The sequence below is a fragment of the Talpa europaea genome, assembly GCF_964194135.1.
Source record: "Talpa europaea genome assembly, contig: HAP1_SCAFFOLD_193, whole genome shotgun sequence".
NCBI lineage: Eukaryota > Metazoa > Chordata > Mammalia > Eulipotyphla > Talpidae > Talpa > Talpa europaea.
Window position 1 is genome coordinate 42414 of NW_028167928.1, and position 16314 is coordinate 58727.

The 16314-nt window shown below is 59.5% G+C and overlaps 1 pseudogene across 1 annotated transcript; it reads left to right on the top strand.

The window, feature by feature from the left end:
• Nucleotides 1-13607: 13607 nt before the first annotated feature.
• LOC311188096 (olfactory receptor 11L1-like) lies at nucleotides 13608-15768 on the top strand (annotated as a pseudogene). Its single transcript has 3 exons — nucleotides 13608-14566; nucleotides 14682-14787; nucleotides 15400-15768. The product of its transcript is annotated as an olfactory receptor 11L1-like (transcript).
• The last annotated feature ends 546 nt before the right edge of the window (nucleotides 15769-16314 follow it).

The window sequence follows — 16314 nt, forward strand, 5'->3', positions numbered from 1 at the left end:
GAAGGCACTGCTCATGCGAGGGAGGGAACCACTCAGGCATCAGCCGTCACACGCCAGGAGCCATCAGGCCTCCCAGCCCCCTCCGGCTGCAGTCTCAGCCACAAGCCACATACCGCATCCACCCCCAGGATGCACTCACTCTTGGGTTGGCGATTCTGTACTCTTTGGGGGTAATCGCCCATCCCTCAGGGTTTTCTATCTGTGGCCGCTCCAACACTCGGCTTTCATAGCCACCAATGCAACATGCAGGTCCCTGCACTCAGGCCAACCCACTGCACAAGCACATGGGTCGGGGATCCGTGGATACAAGTCCACATGCGGCTTCTCTTGGGTCCCCCTCTTTGGCTGTGGGCTCCACCACAAGCCACGATCCCTACCCATCCCCCAAAGATGGGCTCCGCAGCTCCTCACCCTCACTCAACTATGAGCAGGGCATCACCCACAGGTGATTTTAAAAGACTCACTGGCCTTTAGCTTACGTAGTGCTTAACAGCCGCTCAGGGCTTCCCGAACTTAGCACCAGCTTTTGCCTTCTCAGTTGGCTTTTCTCCTCTGCTTAGCTGCTGGGCAGTACACCGGCTGCCTTTGGCCACCAAGGCCCACTGACACCCCCAGACTCCCATCTCCGGGGGTGGACAATCCCTTCCATCCTCAGGGTCCCCAAAACATATCAAACTTGCCAAGGTCCTCCCCCTTCTGGCGGGATTGTTAGTCCATTAGTCCAAGTTCATCGGCTTTTCCCTTTGTCCACACTGGGGAGGTCTGAGTCGTGGTCCTTTCTCCCCCGACGATTCTTGCTGCCTAGGCGGGGATTGTTGGCTGGTCCTCTCAGGCATCTCCTCCTCCAGGCGAGGTCTCATCCCGCAGCTCCCGGACTTTGCCCTTCCCCTGTCCCGCCATGACACGTCCAGCGCTGTCACAGGCAAACACTGTCTGCTGCTCCTCAGTCCCTCCCGGTCTTCGGAGGGCTCCATACCGGTCTGCATGGATCATCGTGCTGACTTACACCAATTGTAAGAGAGGAAGGAATGGACACGGGGCAGGTTTTCTGATCCAGCAGACTGGGTCCAGGAGAAGAGAGTCCTGGAAGCCTCAGTGGCTTTTGTAGGCTTTTATTGGGATTTACTGGATACCTGGCAGGTAGGGGTGCTAGGGGGTCAGGAGGCTGATAGGCCTCCCAGCCCCCAGCAAGACTTCACTCTTTCTGGGCTCTCTGGCGTTCTCTGGTGGTCTCTGCTGCTCTGCTCTCTCGGTTCTGCTTACGTTTCTCTGCTTTTGCTTTGAATGCCACCCTTAAAAGCCCAGTCTTAGCCCAGGTGAATCCCATCTACATATGCCCACACCCTACTCCAGGTGCCTGCATCAGGCTTGCATTCAGACCACAGGGTTCCCTCATCTATCCTAAAGGCGGGAGGGCAGAAAAGCCTGTTAGTTTTATCTTACCCTACAGTGTGGTTTTCCGGAGGGCTGGGCGGGCTGGGTGCTGGGCAGGCTGGCACTGCTGAGCCCCTGAGCCCACTGTCTGGCCGAGGGCCGCTTTACCGAGCTCATGCAGGAGAAAGTGGGCTTACAGGACTGGATGGAGGAGCTGGAGCATCGATGTATCCAGATGTCTGGAGAGACTGACACCATCGGTGAGCGGGGAGGCTTGTGCCCTGCAGCTGGGGTGCTATGCCGAGGATGGGGATACCCCAGCAGCTGAGCTGTCTGCGCGCCCTCCCCCTAGGAGAATACATCGCTCTCTACCAGAACCAGAGAGCAGTGATGAGGGAGGAGCACCAAGAGAAGGAGGAGTCCATAAGCCAGCTGGCCCAGAACAAAGAGGAGATGAAGGTAGTCAGAGCTCTGGCTCCATGGTGGTGCGGCTGGGGCAGGGCGGGCTTCTGAGCATCTCTGCTTCCAGGTGAAGCTGTTAGCGCTGCAAGAGCTGGTTTTGTGGCTGGTGGAGGTTCACAACGAATGGCGGGCGAAGCCCTGAGCACCTGCCCAGAACCCTGCTGCTGAGCCCACTAGCACATGCCTAGTCCCCAAGAAGCTTGGCACCGCCAACGCCCAAGGTGAGGAAAGCCCCTAACGGGCAGCTGGTCAGGAAGAGCACACTCCGCCAGGCACACAGCATCCTGTCTCTGTCTCTCTGTAGGGTAAAGAAAATATCAGGCTTTTCTGCCCTCCGCCATCAGGATAGATGATGGATCCTTGTCCTGAATGTATGCCTGATGGCAGGCACCTGGAGTAGGGTGTGGGCATAGGTAGATGGGATTCAGCTGAGCTAAGACTGTGCTTTTTAAGGGCGGTGTCACGGGGACGCCAGCAGCAGCAGTAGAAGCCTAAGCTGAAGCCGGAAGAGAAGCCGAGATCACCAGAGAGCCCAGAAAAAGTGAAGATTTGCTGGGGGCTGGCAGGCCTCCCAGCCCCCCAGCCCGCACCCCTGCCTGCCATATGCCTGGTGAACCCCAATAAAAAACCTGCAAAGCCACTGAGGACTCTGACTCCTCCTTTACCCGGTCTGCATGGGATCAGAAAACCTGCGCTGTGCCCTGCTCCTGCCCTTACACTCTCTAAAGAACCAAGTAAGGTGAGCCTTGTCCACGATGTGCAGCCGACCCAGGGTGAGGCCCAGCTGGGCCTGACTCCGCTCGAGAACGCCTCTGCGCAACAGGTCGTTCAGCTGCTTCAAGAAATGCAGAACTCCGAGGAAGCCGTCACCATTGGAAACAGCCCATGCCTTCCCTTCTTCTACCAGGCTGACGACAACGAGGTGAAGATAATAGTGGTCTAGGCCACCGGCATGGGGCCGGAGGCTCTGCCCCCACCTGGCCCTCACCAACCCATCCCTGGTCCACAGGCTTTCCCCCCCATCCTTTGGCTCTCCTTCCCAGTCGTCCTTTCATCCCTCGGCTTAAAAAAGGGGTCCAACAACTCCCCTATCTAATAGGGTGAAATAGGTGCAGACCCTAGCCTCTGAGGTTAGGGCTGTGTCTTAATTGAACTCTGGACTAATCATACTTCCAGAGGCAAGGAGCTAGAAATATCCAGCTAGTTATTTAGGGGGCTCCATTCTACAATATAGGGGCTCCTTGAATGACCAATTGAATCCTTACCAGGCCTTCTTGCAGAGGGCCTAGGTTATATTAGGCAATTTTGGGCCACGTGCCCCCCACCTCACCCCAACCATGTCGAGCGGGGCAGCACTTTGAAAGCCCAGCACGGGGGCTAAGTGCAGACAGAGATACCAGCTGGGGCAGGTGGGCACCAACACCTGTCTAGAGTGTAGCCACAGAGATAGCAGTGGTTTATTTCAGACCACCCAGATCCACAAAGGGGTGGCCTCCCCTGCTCCCTTTTGAAATTTCCCCATGGGCATTTGCACCCAATTTTGTTTTTGTTTTTTTTTTGTTTTGTTTTGTTTTGTTTTTAATTTTTTGTTGGACCCAATACTCGCTTCCAGCCTAGGCATTTCTCCTCTCACCCTGTTCCTCAGGGGCCCCCACCCAGGCCCCATGAGTCCTCCAGGCTGGCACTCCCTGGTGGCCACAGCAGGGTTCAGATGAAGACCAGCTAAGTCCAGGTGCTTTCCCGAGCAGCCTGGGAAAAACTGGGGCCTCCCAGGCACCCCTGCGCCTTCATGCTTAAACCTTCCCTTCCCCCTGAACGCCACAGAACACAGCCAGCACACAACACGTTGCTCCCCATTGTTCAGAAATGGGTTTCACTCTCAGCCAAGAGACAGCAGGACTGGTCGCGGCCAGAAGCACACAGCTGCCGGACAGCACCCCCATGCTCGGGGAAGGGGCAGGAAGGTGGCTGGGGGGGCTGACTGTGCACAGGCCGGGAATGGCAGGGAGGGTTGTCGAGGTGGCACGTGTTGGCGGGGGCGGCTGGGGTGACAGCCTTTGCTTGTAGTTTGGCCACAAGACTCAGAAGGACAGCACAGCCGGCGGTTCCCAGCACCAGAGATGCGCGCTTGCACGTGTGTGTGCGCCAGGACGGGGCGGGGGCTGAGGTGGGCAGAGTTGGGGTTGCTGGAGGGCAGCGTCCTGGGGTGAGATGCTCTGTGAGGAGTCAGAGAAGCAGGGCTCAGAAGAGAGGAGACTCCGGAGCCTGCCCTGTGTGTGAGGTTTCCGTCTTTTCTCCCCAGAACTCCTCTCTCCAATCCCTGGACAGTGATACCTGGGAGAATCGGAAAAGAGAAAATTTTTTTCTTCTACAATCTATTCAATATTGAGGACATTTTTAAAAAAAATAATATTTAGGGCCTCCCTGGCGGCTCAAGGAGCTAAGACATAGCACTATGAAGCTCTCCGCAGCCACTACGGCATGAGTTTGATCCCCAGCCAGGGAGCTGCCCATATGGCAGGTCAGACCTCTCCTGTCCTGCCCGCTCCTCCCCTCAGCAGTGCATTTCAGTACATCTGCCTGTTCAGCTCCCCACCCTATCTCTGGTGAATCCTCTCACCTCCACATTTCTGGCCTGCACCCCAGTTCTTGTATGCATAAATAAATCTTTATAAAAAAAATAAATTGATCTTAAAAAATAACATTTAAAGAATACTATCAGATTTATAGAAAAGTTGCAAAGGCAGTACAGGTCTTGTTTATCCCACACCATTTCCATTTTGTTAACATCCTACATGAATACTTTTATTTTTTTACAACTAATGCAGCTATGTTGACATAATTACTAAATGCCATCTTTGCTACTGTCCATTTTATGCTCCATAATCCCATCCAGTTCGCCTGGATGACAGTTTCTCAGATTTTCCTTGTTTTTATAACATTGACACTGGTGAGGAGTGATGTTTGGGAGAAGTGTTGGGGTCACAGATGAGGGTTCTTGGGTCACCTCTAAGAAAAGCGTCACCAGAGTCCTCCTTTCAGTAGCGTGTGGGCACACACACACACACACAAAAGGAAAGAAGATGATGCTTGCGCAGACACCAGCAGGCAGGAGGAGCTGCCCCTGGAGAGGGTGGGTGTGTGAGGAGAAGCCTGTTAGTAGAGGATCATTAGAACTCTGTTAGTGTGTGTGGTGTGGAATTACACATTTTAATAGATGTGAAGCTGTACTCCAAAGATTTATACAGTGTTATAAAGTAGTGTAACACACACACACACACACATATATATTAATTATTGCTTTTGGGTGTTTTGCTTACATAACTGCTAAAAGCCATGATCCATTACGGAGGTCTTACTATGTGGGCCTCTTAGTTGAATTATAGTCTCTGGTATACTATCAGCTTTCCAATCCTCAGATATGGAGGAAATTTCTAATTCTGTTTATACCACAGCTAGGTCATGGGTAAGAAAATGTTTACTCCTCCGTTGATCTATGTAGCCAATATCTGCATCAATAATATAGAAAATCCTTGAATTTCCTCAAATTATGCCCTGGAAAATGTTCCTCAAATTATGTTCCCTGCAGTTATTTCATTGTTTTCCTTTCCTTTCCAGTCTGATTTGGCTAATTTTAATGCCATTCCAATAGGGAACTGTGGGAGAGAAAGAAATAGATGAGATAGTAATAAATCACTCCTTGAGTCTTGTAGCCCTAGGAAAATCAAGTGTCCTCTGTGGTGGCGAAAAGAGGAGATTATTTCCTGATGCAGGAGCACTCACAGTGTAATGGAAATGCAGGGTTGGATTGCCTTGGGTTTGATCCCTAGCACATTTTGGAACAGGGCCCGAGTCCTGTGTCATAAGCCTATATAACTGACCTGGGACCTGGGTTCCAAGGAGGACAATGGACTTGTGACTCATGCATGCACACTTCTCTGCCCCACCGGGGGCATTTTGTGGCACCACCCTTGTAGAGATTTGGGCCCAAGACCTGTTTCCTGAGGTGAGGTTCCCCAAACTGTGTTTGCATGGAATAGCTGTGAGCCATCCACAAACTTCCACAATGGAGTTTCCCTTCATGTATTTAAGTTTCATTCTATTGTGTAGTGATTTGTGGACTAGACAGTGTAGCAGAAGTACACTGAAGCAAGTTGATTAAGAGTGGATAAATGAATAAAGTGTAACAGAATTAGCTGATTGATTTATTCTCAAAATGTTTATACTTCAGTTAGTTTATGCTCTAGTTTGAGTTACCATGTTTATCCCTTCATTATATTGCTCTGTTAGTATTGTTGGTAGAGTTAAGTTAGCACTGCTAGTATTTAGTGAGGTTAGTGAATACTTTTTGAGTACTATTAATGCTAGATTAATAGTACATTTGTTAATATCATAGGAGAGTCATTTGTCAGCAGAGGTAGCGCAAGGGCTGGGAGCACAGTCAGGGCTAGTGAGTGTAGTCAGCGTAGTCCAAGTGCATAGGCGCTATACATAGGGCACCTCCCTGCTGACCTCTGCAGGATTCAGAGGGAAGCAAGCCACTCCTGGGGAGTGGGAGGGGACCCTGACCCCGGCGACCCTGAGCTGGTCCTCAGCCTGCCCCTGCCCACTGCCCACAGGGGCACCCAGGAGCCCCAGGTACGCACACCTGTCAGGTGTGTTCACTCTATGGTGGGTGCCTGGTGTGCACTGTGTGTCACTCCCGCCTGGAGCCATGCACCGCCCGCCCGCCCCTCTGGCCACCCCCACTCTGCTGTCAGGTGCCTGTCCCTCACCCCAGCAGTGAGGCGACACCTGTCTTACCTCAAGAGCAGCTCCCTTGCTCTTTTAAGTGATTCGATGATTCGAGAATGTCTCCTGTGCACATTTTATTCAGAGGCCTCTCTGGCCGGCGTGCTGCCAGGGTCGGCAGGGCTTCAGAGGACAGCACCGCAGGTCTTGTCCTGAGGGACAGCCCGTGTCCCCGCGGACTGTGGGGCCAGCCCCACCTGGGTATTGGACACCAGCCAGCGCTGCCCAGACACCAAACCCTGCCTGCCCGCAGGCCCTGCCCTGTGCTCGGCCTTCTCCCTGTGGGGACCACGGCCTGGCCCTCGGGGCACAGCCCCTGCTCACCTCAGTGAGCACCGAGAATGGGAACCCCAGGTCCTCCCGGACCCAGCAGGTGAGCATGGGGGTGCAGAGAGAAGCCCTCCCCGCTGCAGGACACAAAGGGAGAGCGACCGGCCAGCTGGTGCGGAGGCGGCGGCCTATGAAGAGGGTTTTCCAAGAGGGAAATCAGCATGAGGCAAAGCACTCAAAAAAAGTACAAGTTTATCTTCAGTTATTTTGCTTAGAAATAAGCACATTTTCAAAGTTTGTAAGAAGTAATGTGATCAGAGCTGGACCCTTAAAAAGCAAAATCAAAAAATACTGTTTTGGAAATTGAAGGTGAAATCCTAACCATTACAGGCGCGGGGCGCACGGCCCCCACCCGTGAGCAGGCTGTTAGGCCGCAACTCAGCTGACAGGCTCCGACCTGCCCTACCCATGTGCAGCAACGTTTATGTGCGCGATTCCTTGGTGGCCCTATGAGTGGGACCCTACTATCACCCTGCAGTTGCCCCGAAAGCCTGCATGATGGTGAAGGACCTGGAGGCAAGACCTCCCTTCTGACCTGGTCTAATGGCCCCTCTGCTCCCTGGCACTCCCTCTGTGCCCTAGCACTCCCTCTGCACCCTGGCACCCCCCCTTCGCCCAGGAACACCCCCTCTGTGCCCTGGTACCCCCTCTGTGTCCTGGCACACCCCTCCTCTGTGCCCTGGCGAACCCCCTCCGCGCCCTGGCGCCACCTCTTCCCCGGGAGCCTCCACTCTCTCCGCCTGCAGCTGGTGGGCCCTGGGCCTTGGGCTGGCCTGGGTGGTATGGCGGGGTCTGGCATCTGACCTGCATTGAATAAACGCAAACCCATCACCCCCCGCACACACTGTGCCCCAGAGGAAGGAAGGAAGGAAGGCGGTACCCTGGGACTTGCCTGCCAGGGCTAATTGTTCTGAGCTGGCTCCTCCCACTGGGTGCTCAGCCTGGGGAAGAGGTTGGCCCCAGCCTGGGGAGGAGGAGGTTCTCCTCTTAATAACTTGGCGGGGGGGGCTGGTGAAGATGCTACCTCCATGTGGTGGCCTTGGAAGTTGTGCCCACGCTTCACTTGCTTGATTCCAGAGGGGGTTTAAATGATAAAAGAAGTCTCTCTCGCAGGGCCTCTAAGGGTCCAAACTGTAGAATCCCCCAGGGAGAGGGAGCAGAGAGGCCTCTGGCTCCCCTGAGGCCCACCCCCAGGGCCCTCAGCACTCTGGGGAAGGCACATCTGAGGTAACCAGCAGGCCTGGGGTACTGGACCCTCCCCCGCACCGAGCCCACGCCCAGGGCCCGTGGGTCTGGGAGTGGTTCTGAGAGCAGGTCTAAACAGACCATCGGGCACCCCCTCACCCTGTTCAGAGGCGGGGTTTGCACTGCTGGAGCTGGATCCAGACTTTGTCCACACTGTGCTCTGATGAATAACTGTCATCTATGAAACTTCTGAAGAAACACAGGAGTTTTATAATCATTCCCTTTTTCATACCGAACCCAGTGATGCTCCGTGCGGGGCTTCAAGTGTGAGTCTTAGAATTTCCTTCCATGGACCCGGAAGACCTCCTCCTGAAGGCCCGTCTGGAGCGGCGCCTCTACCCTTACAGGCAGAGATTCCACCCCTCCTGTAACTGCCGAGTCCCTGGAGTACCCCCATGAGAAAGCTCCTGGCCGGGCTTCCTCTGCTGACTGCCCCGTCCCCAGCGAGCACAACACACCCTGGCCCCCAGACCCCGGCCTGGGCCCACGGGGTGGCAGCCCCCACAGCTCGCCAGGGCTCCCCCTGGACTCCTGCTTCCCCTTCCCTGCCTCACAGACCTGCCCCAGCCTGGGCGGCCCTCCCACCCCTGGGCCTGGTGCACCCCACATGCCCCAATCCCTGGGCTCCGGCCACGTTGTGCTGGGGCCCGCCATGGAATGAGCAGAGCCCCAACTCAGCCGCCCCAGGAAATGGCCGGCCGGGACCACGCACCACCACGCCAAGGGGGCAGGTCACTTTGCCTAGACTGGGGTGACTTCAGCACATCTGGTCAGCGTGAGAGTGACCACCGATGGCAGTTTCCGGCACCCCTGCCCGGCCCCTGTGCAGGATGGAGGGGCTGACCGCGTGGGCGTGAGGAAGTGTCCCAGCGACCGCGTGGGAAAGAGGAAGGAGGGATTCTGGAAGGTACTTCCGGGTGAGGATTTGAACATCTCAAAGTATCTGTGAGCTTGTCTTGGTGGAGACGGATACACAGATGCTGACTTGTAGCCGATGGTGCACCCGCACCCAGGGGCGCCCGCCTGAGTGAGAGCAGGCCGTTGTGCTGGGGACGAGGGCGCGTGCCAGGGTGAGGACGCGTGCCGGAGTGGTGCTGCGGGGATGGCACGGGCGCCTGGGGCTGGTCAGGCAGTGGAGGCTGGGGCCTGGGGAGTGGGGAGGACAGCCTGGGGCGCAGAGAGGTCTTGAGGCCAGTCCTGGGCCTGCATGTGCTCCCAGGGCCGGGACTGGAAGCCTGGGGAAGCCTGCTCTGGCCGGCCGGCTCGGGACGCAGCTGGGGCGCATGTCTGCCATGGCCCTGCTGCCTCTTGGAGGTGACGTTTTCCGGCCTCTCCTCCGTCGCACGTCTGCCGGGGCGAGGGGCCCCTCGGATGTCAGCACACCTGAGCCGGGCGCCCCCCCAGGCTCCTCAGGCCAAGCCTCAGGCTGGTCGCCTGCTGGCACGTGAGTGCTGGGGTGACCTTGTGGGGCTTGCATGCCAGTGCCCTTTGCGGGCCACCCTCACGTGGCAGTGCTGATGGGGTGGGTGGCCTGGGCGTCCCCAGGTCCCGCTGTACCCTATGCTCTCACCTGCTGGAACCTGCCCACCTGCCTGCTCGCCTGTTCCCTGGGTGCCTGCACTGCTCTCCTCCCCTGGCCGCGGCGTGCCAGGCGAAGAGTGGGGGCCCAGTGTGAAGACCTCACGGAAGAAGCCTGCCCACAGGCCGGGGTGCAGCTTGTTTTCTTCCCCACCTCTAGCAGTGAGAAAGACTGTGATGCAGAGGGGCTAAGGCCAGCCAAGGCCGCAGCCGCAGGGCGCATGCTGCCCGCGAGGAACAGGAGAGCTGGGGGGTGGGCCATCAGGGGGCCAACTCGGGTGGAGCGTAGTGGACCCCAACCTGCCCAGGACCCTGCCTGGGACCCCATCCAAGAGCCTGGACACTCTTCCCCGCAGCCTCACCCCCATGAACTCAGGTTTCCTGGCGCCGCGGGCACCCCAAGACCGGGTGGTGCCAGCTAGAGCTTGCAGCGGCTCCTCACCCAGTGCCCCAAAATGTACCTGTGCGTGTGCAGCCACCCGTGCCCCTGAGCGTGTTCACAGCGGGCACTCGTGCACGCGCCGCGCCCTGGCCGTCTTCTGTCTGCAAATTTTCTGAAAAATATACACACGGATAACATTATTTTAGAAAATAAATTATTAAGTCAAGCACAAGTGCGTCGCGGGACAGTGCCCCCCCATGCAGCAGCCTCTGGTCCTGCTGGTAAGAGGGGGGCGGGGGCACGTGGAGGGCTCCGCTCAGGCCTTTCCAGGCTGAGATGCTGCGTTTTCCTTGTGGAGTTGGGAGACGCCCTCGGCGCAGGTGCTCTGGTCTCTGGAAGTTGGCCTGGGTGGGGGTCTCACCGTGTGGGTGCGTGGATGTACTCTCGTGGGCACACCTGAAACTGCAGTGTGAAGCGGAAGGCCGCTGGCACCCGTCTCAGGATGGGCCCCTGGGTACCTGCTCCCTAGATTTTCAAGAAACACCCATTTGTTTGAGTCAGTCCAGTTCAGCATCTCCGGGGCCATCCTAAGCTACATTTTAAAAAAGTTTTCCAAGGAACTGCTTGGGTCCCAGGGGTGCCCCCGTGCCTGAGCCCCCTGGGCAGCAGGGAGTCTCAAAAGTTTGCTTTTGTTGATTATTAACTCGGTAGGCAAACTGTGGAAGAATACCTGGGAGGAGGATTCCCCGAAGGCCAGGCCCCAGGAGACCTGGGTTATTGAAAGGTGGAGCGTGTTCCAGCCGCGTCACCCGCAGAAGATGGCCAGTCGCAGCTCGCAGAAGGGAGCCAGGGCCAGCGTGCAGGGCGGAGGGCAGCAGGGCCGAGCCGGCAGCAGGGAGGACCGTGGGCGCCGTGTGCCAGGGAGATGGACAGGTAGGCCCAGGGCTCAGAATGCCACCAGGAGAGGTGTGTTTGGAGCCAGAGGCCATGCCTGTGGGCGAGGGACTGCGAGCCTGAGGCTGCAGGCCCTGCGGATGCTCTGTCCAGGTGGGATCGCTGCCCTGTGGTGCCTGGAGAGCATCAGGGAGGCCCTAGCCCAGAGGCGCCTGGTGGCCCTGGATGGCGGGAGGTCTGTGGTACTGGGGCATGTTTATTTCCATAAAGGCTCCAGGGAAGCTGTGAAATGAGATGTGGGGCTGGCGCCTGGGAGGTTCTGTCTCGGGGCGGGTCTTGTTGGCTGAGCTCATTGTAAATCAGGTGATCCAGTCCCTGGAATAGCCAGGACTTGATGTCAGCCCCAAGCAGGTCTGCACCCCCACCCCCATCACCCCACCACCTGCTCGCACCTCCACCCCTGCCACCCCCCACCCCCGCCAACCTCCCACCCTGTCACCCTGGCACCCCGTCCTGCCCCAAAGGGCTAGGCCCAGCAGGTCCTTTTTCCCTTGTGTCTTTGACTGCGTTTGAGGGGGACTTTAGGTGACTCAGAAATGGGGCCAAATGCCCTGTGACCCAACCACGTTGCCCATGCTGACCCCGTCAACCAGGCCCTGGTGGTCTCAGCATTTAAATTCTGCCTTTGTCCGGTCACTGCTCATGTCACGGAAGTGGGAGCAATGGCAGGAAAGGACCATGTTCCAAAGTGAATCGCATCACTCGCTGCCCTGTGGGGTCACGCTTCCCCTCAGCCTGGGCTCCTGGACTGGCCTGGGGTCAGCCTGCCCCGGGGCAGGGCCCAGGAACAGCAGTGAGCAGAGAAGGCCAGAGACTGTGGTCTGTGCTGTGCACAGGAGCTGAGATGGGGTCAGAACAGAGACCCAGAGGTCTGGTGCCTCTGAGGAGGGTGGGGAGCGGCTGGGAGGGAGCAGGGCAGGCAGGCCCTAGGCACAGAGAGCAGACACCAGGCAGCAGGGCCAGCTCCTGGGGGCAGCCAGCAGGTGGAGCCAGGGGCCTTTTTCACTGCAGAGCTCCAGGGACCATGGCTCCAGAGCCCTGAACTGGCCGCTCCCTGCAGCCTCACGCCCAAGCCCCTCGCCAAATCCTCTGCTTTGCGCTCTGGTTTCCACCCTAGCAGAGGCCTCTGCTGTGGCAGCTGCTCTGTCCACTTTCCCAGGAGGAAGGATAGGTGTGCCTGGGGCGCAGGGAGACTAGAGCAGTAGGGTGGGAGGGGCGGTGCTCCTTTGGGGGATGAGGCATTTCCGAGGTGGGGGTTGTTGGTTAATTTGGGCAAGAGACCAAATAAAGCCACAGCCGGCTCAGGTGCAACCTCTGCGGGAGGGGGGGGGAAGGGGGTGATGCACCACCCATCGGGCTCCCGGGGAGACAGAGGGGGGCGGTGAAGGAGGGCCTCCGGGTACTTCAGCTTCATCATTTTCCTACACAAAAAGTCTTGGAAGGTTTTGGAGAAGCGCCTGAAATAGTCACTAGGGGAGAGGGAGGGACGTGGAAGGGCCTGCGGCTGGAGTCCTGGGCCTGGGCATTACAGAGGTGGCATCACGCTTAGTCCTTGGTGAGGGAAGCCCCTGATGGTGGGTGGATGCTGGCTTCATCCAGAACTAGGCTAGACCTTGAAAAAAAGGAGGGGTGACTTGTTGACTGGACACAAAGTCCGATCACTAAGCGGGTGTCCACCTGGGTGAGAAGGTACCAGTGGAGATGCAGGCTGGCTCAGCCCTGGCCACACAGACACACACAGACACACTCAGATGCTCAAGTGCCCGGAGGAGGTGTCCATAAACACTGAGGGCAGAACACAGTCTCCCGGGGCTGGGAGACGGGCCAGGTGTGACCTGTTTCCAGATGAGGGTCACCTGTGGGAGGAAAGGGCCCAGGCCCTTTCCAGGAAAACATAGCTATTAATTTTTTAAGGGTTTATTTATTTATGCATACAAGAACTGGGGTACAGGCCAAAGGTTGGGGTGAGTGGGTGAGAGGATTTACCAGAGACCAGAGATAGAGTGGGGAGCATAACAGGCAGATCTACTGAAACACGCTGCTGAGGGGAGCAGCGGGGAGACAGAAGAGGTCTGTCTCGCCTTGTGGGTCACTCCCTGGCCGGGGATTGAACTCATGCCTTAGTGGCTGGCGACAGCTTCACAGTGCTGAGACTTAACCCTCGCGCCACCAGGGAGGCCCGGCTATTAATTGTATTTCCTGTGTTTGGCTCAGTGAGCCCCTTCTTACCTGGGGTGTTGAACCTGAAACTTCTAGATTTCAGAGAGCCTGGTGAGTGGAGCTTGCTGAGGCCCTCCCCAACTCTTGTGCCCCTTTCACCTAACGTTGAAACCACAGTGGTCTAAAAGCCAGGTGGAACTGCGCACGTTCTTCCAGAAAGCTGTCGTGGAGACGGGAGTGCTCGAAGACAGTCTCTCATGTTCCAGATAGCACCGAGGATTTTCATGCCTTGTCCGCAGTGCTTTCCAAGGTCTCTTCCCCTCCGCAGGCGATGGAGCCCCCAAATGTGTCTGCTGTCACTGAGTTTCAGCTGCTGGGGTTCCAGAACCTTCTCGAGTGGCAGTCCCTGCTGTTTGCCATCTTTCTGTTCATCTATGTGCTGACGGTGGTGGGGAACGTCGTCATCATTGCCGTGGCGAGCCATGACCGGCGGCTGCACACGCCCATGTACACGTTCCTCAAGCACCTGTCCTTCCTGGAGGTCTGGTACACCTCCACCGTCGTGCCGCTGCTGCTCGCCGGCCTGCTGTCCGGGGCCGTGCCATCTCCTTCCCCGCCTGCATGGCCCAGCTCTACTTCTTTGTGTTTTTCGGGGCCACGGAGTGCTTCCTCCTGGCCACGATGGCCTATGACCGCTACCTGGCCGTCTGCAGCCCCCTGCACTACCCCTCCTGATGCGCCCCAGACCTGCGCCAAGCTGGTGGCCGTCTCCTGGGTGACCAGGGTGGGCACGGGGTCCTGCCCTGCCTGATGATCTTCAGGCTGGACTTCTGTGGCCCCAACCGGATCAACCACTTCTTCTGCGACCTGCCCCTCCATGTGGCTCTCCTGCTCCCGCGTCTACCTCACCGAGATGGTCATCTTCGCCCTGTCCATCGCTGCCTGCGCGTGTGCCTCCTCCCCACCCTCGTGTCCCACGTCTTCATCGTGGCCGCCATCGTAAGGATCCCCTCCGCCTCCGGCCCGCGAAGACCTTCTCCACGGCGGCTCCCACCTGGCCGTGGTCACTGTCTACTCCGGGACCACGATCTCCATGTACGTGCGCCCCAAAGCCCACCTGTCCCCTGAAATCAACAAGATCATTTCCCTCTTCTACACCGTGGTCACCCCACTGCTGAACCCCGTCATCTACCGTTTGAGGAACAAAGACTTCCAAGAGGCCACGAGGAAAGCGATGACTAGGAGGGGCCGCGTCTGCGGCCTCAGAGCGCAGGGCAGCTTCTTGCTCAGGTGTGGCCAGTGGGCGGGGCCAGGCGCGGCCCAGTGCGGTGGGGCCCTCGGCGGGCGCTGCCCGGGCTGCCACAGGTGGGGGCTGCTTCCCCGCCCCCCCGCCCGCCGGCCACAGGCTGTGGCCCCTGCCGGCCCTGCTGTCCTTGCTCTGCCCTCCGGGGTCCCGCCGTGTGGCCGCGGGCTCCGCACGTCCCGTCCCCGTGCACGGCCGGCCCGAGCTCGTGAGGCCGTGGACAGAAGCCGCCCGGGGGCCCGCGCGGGGTGTCCCGGCGTCGCCCCGGCCCGCGGCAGGCGGCCCAGGGGCGCTTCCAAACGCCAGTCTGGTCTGCAGAGACTCAGATCCCGGGTGTGTGTTGAATGGAATCTTAGGAAAAGCAGTCACGGCGGAGGAGAGGGCGGGGCGGGTGAAGGGGGCAGAGGCGAGAGACGGATGGGCAGGGGGAGGAGGGAACCGAGGGGGAGGGGGGAGGGGGAAGGGGGAGGGGGGAGGGGCGGGAGGGGGCGGGGGAGGGACAGGCCGCCGTGGCCTGCGTGGCCGCCCCGTGCAGCTGCCGTCCCCGCCGACTCTGGACCCGCCGTCGACGCGCCGCTGCTGACCGGCTGCCCCTGCCCCTCCCCGGGTGCCTGTCCCCGCCGGCGTGGGGGCCGGGGCGGCCTGGGGCGTCTCTGCCTCGGTGGCGTCTGTCTCCGGCCTGCAGTGGAGGCCGGCAGTGCCCGCGGCGCCCCCGCTCCCGCCCCCGCCCGGCTCAGGGCTCCGCCCGCCGCCCTCCAGCTTGCCCCGGCCCCAGCCCGGGCCGCGGAGCTGCTCCCGCCTCCCCGGGCCCGCCCCCCAGGACGTCGTCGGGCCGGGCGAGGCCTTCGGGCCGGGTGAGCGTGGACCAGGGCAGCGCGCGAGGGAGGCGGGGGACGGGCCGGCGCGGACCCGCCGCCCAGAGGCCCGGGAGGCCGGGGCCGGGCCCGCCAAGGGGCAGCGCGAGGGCGCACGGGGCGGCGGACGCCCAGGACCGGCCAGGACCCCCGGCCGCCGCTTCCCGCCCGCCACTCAACGCGGGCGCCGGCCAGCCACGGGGTCCGCCGCGGGCCGCTCGGCGAGAGACACCGGCGCCCGCAGCTGCGTGAGTGGCGGGGCGACACCTGCAGCAAGCGATGCCCTGAGACCCCGGGGCGCCTTCGGGGGCCCCCAGAGAAGAGGCGGGGCCTGAACCCCCGCCCCTGCCCGTGTCTGAGCGCCGCCAGCCCTGCTTATAGCCGCTCTCAGGCTGCCCCGCCCACACAGCTGATTGGACCGTTTTTCAATCCTGAGGCTGATTGGACCGTTTAGCACCAGTCAGCTGGTAGCTCACACCTGATTGGGCCAGCCCACAAGCCGGGAAGCACAGGTTGCATAAAAAGGCGCTGAGGCGCCGGTTGGCTCTGGCCCCGCTGCCCGGATGCCAGGGCCGGGCGTGGGGCGGGGCTTGGCCAGGCTCTGCGTGGAGTAGCGGGAGGGGTGACCCGCCGCGCCCGGCGGATGCCCAGCGGTGGTCAGCGGCCTGCCAGGCCGGCGCTGTGGGCCTGTCCCTGACCCCCTGCCCTGGCGCCCGCTGTACGGGGAGCAGGCGGGGCTCCCTGCGCACCGAAGAGAGACCTGCGGGCTGAGGCGGGGCTTCCCCGGGTCGGGGTGGCGCTGGGGCTCGGAAATCCTCGGGGTTCCCGGGAACAGGACGCGCCCCCGAGCTAACCTGGGGCCGGGCCAGGGCCTCTCGGGC